We start from the raw sequence: 2,872 nt of genomic DNA on the forward strand, positions 1-2,872 counted from the left end.
CATCATTGAAGTGGTCTGTAGATTATTCATCTATATTTCTGTCTCACAGTTTGGTTCCACGCTTTTTCCGGCGGAGGGCTCGGCTCAATCAGCAGACTGTCGTTTTACTTACTTTACTCTACATCCAAGATTATGCCTTTTCCAAAATAACACCCGACATTTGAGAAAAGTTACTTCTTGCCTTTGCCGGCTTGGAAGTTTAAAAGCAAAACGAGCCGGGAAGATTTTGATTGTAATTTCTCATACAATGGCCTTGAGTGAGAAGTGTGGAAATCCATCAAACAAGGAGTGATAGAAGTGAAGCTAAAGCAGAGGAGAGAGGAGAGATGGCTGGTGGGGGTCCACACACAGGGAAGTGACAGAACAATGTCATCACCAAACAGATGCTTTCACAAAGTCCCTCGGGAAACAAAAGGCAGATACACCAAAGACAACTGAAATGGACAAACTGGAAGCTGAAGGAGGTCCTCTGCAAAGAATAGAAAAGGTCTAGGCGAGTAACAATTGTATTTAACACATTTGTTTGACTATCTACACATATATTTAAGTTATTGCAGATATTCATGGGACCCAGTGCTTAAAGGTGACTTTGGTGAGCCACTAACTTTTCCTCTAGCGCCACCAGGAGGTTGACATCTAGCAAAACTATTGAATTTCCTACCTAACCCGTACTTTGTGTTTAGGGCTACTTAGCAGCTAGTGAGCATGGTAAACACTAGGTCCTGATAAACATCAACATGTGGGAGGAAAAGTACTCAGATCTATCGTGCCTGTAGAATTTCATGGAGAAAAATATTTTTTTATATACATATATATACAATTATTAATATATTATTAATTATTAATTATATATATTTATTTATTTATATAATTCTGTATATATATACATTTATACAGGTATACATTTATTAAATAAAATGATATTAAGAATTATGTAGAATTATATAAATATATATATATACAATTCATATATAACTATTTATTTATATAATTCATAAATAAATATTTATTTATATAAGTCTACAGGCAATAGTAAAGCAAACACTTTTTGTTCAAATATGATTTACTTATTTGACATTTAGCAAAAATGCCTTATACCTCTATGTAAAAAGCAATTATTGTAGTCGAGGGTGCACATATCTCAGTACCCTTCACTAGTTAACTAAAGAACACTTGCTACGATGTTTCCTCTCTCCTAATCTGCTGAGTGCACTCTTGAATAAATCACAGTCCAATTTAGCCGCATCTAAATCCCTGTCTGACAGCTGTTCCAAAATAAAGCACACCCATGTGTTTTCTTTTTGTCTCACTTCGTATGTCTTGTTTTTACATAGTTTCAATGCTGTTAGGTAGCCAAATAATTCTTTAAATGGTTTCATCTTTGAACCAAGCATGTTTCTTTTATTTACTGAAAGTATTAATTAACCCTTGAGCACAACAACAGCTCTCCAACTAACGGGATGAGTAACAAATCCTTCTGCATTGACAACTGTTCCAAGCATATTTCATCACTTATTAGATTGACAATTTCTGCACCAAACCAATTAGATGATGCTAGGGGAACGAAACTGTGTTTCAGGGTTTATTCGATTTAATTCAATCACAAATATATTCATTGATTTAAACATTTGTTATGATGATCTATACATTTGTTGCGGTCATGAAATCCTGTTTCAATGGCTCCAGTACTTTTTTTAAAATAACAATATCAATAAAAGAGGCCATTCACGTTGATCTGGCTGAACAATAAGCCGCTTCTCTGCATGTTGAATAAAACATGTATGATGCAATTTGACAAAATGTGTGCTATAATCAAACCGTTGCCTCAAAACAGCCGACACTGTCTATTTGGATTTTGATGCAGTTTTTTTTGTACACAAAACAAATATTAGATTTGTCATGCTGGGTTTATTGTTGCTTTTAGCTAGTTGTGTAGAATATTAATGATGTATTCCAATAGTATATTGACAAATCCGAACCTTAAGAATTGTTGAATTATTATTCCACTTGTTTTTTCTACTTCTTTTTGACTACAAAATGTCTTTTGTCCTTTAAAAGATACATTATTTTGAACTTTATTATATGTACTGACTAATGACTACCATTTCACTCTCATTCAACTGAGTGTATGTACTTAATAATTCCTCTCCATGTGGTGATGGGTGTCAATGGGTTCTCTGCCTCAATCGGGGGCAAGTGGGTTATTTTTCTCTTAAAAGGAGGCAGACAGGGGTTGACGGGGAGCTTGACAGTGAGCTGTCGATTTTCTTTCCGCTCCCCGGGAGGTAGATGTCCTCAGAGTGGAAGTAGATGGCAGGATTTCACAGTCTTTTTACGCAGTAAGAAACAGTTGTGTAATAACTTAAAGAGGAGGAGGGCCGCAAAAGAAAGGCAATGGATGGAGATAGGCCACTGCCTTGACACTGTTTAATTAAACCCTTAGAGACTAGCTGTGTCATATGCATTCATTCTGCCACATGAATAATACAAAACACTGCAGGCTCATTCAAAATAATCTGGGAAAACTGCTCCTTCCACGGCTCTGCCCATGTGACAGGAAAATCCAGGGTGTTTTGTCCCTGCTTCAATTAAATGGCTGTGCTGGGAGAGCAGAACATTTACTAAAGGAAAGAGACACAACGAATACATACAAGTTGATTAAGAGTTGTCAGTGTTTGGTGATTATGTGTTTCTCCACTTAATTTACAATGTGTTGTATTGTTGATGTTGTCACCAGGGAGAAATGTGATTAAAGCAGCTCTCATCGATATTTTTATAGTAACAATGACTATGTGTAATCTGAAAGGGGGGGGGGGGGGGTCGCTAGTAGCGACGCAACCATACAGAATCATCACAAGACTCGTCGAGGCAT

This window comes from Cyclopterus lumpus, chromosome 20, assembly GCF_009769545.1.
Source record: "Cyclopterus lumpus isolate fCycLum1 chromosome 20, fCycLum1.pri, whole genome shotgun sequence".
Classification (NCBI taxonomy): domain Eukaryota; kingdom Metazoa; phylum Chordata; class Actinopteri; order Perciformes; family Cyclopteridae; genus Cyclopterus; species Cyclopterus lumpus.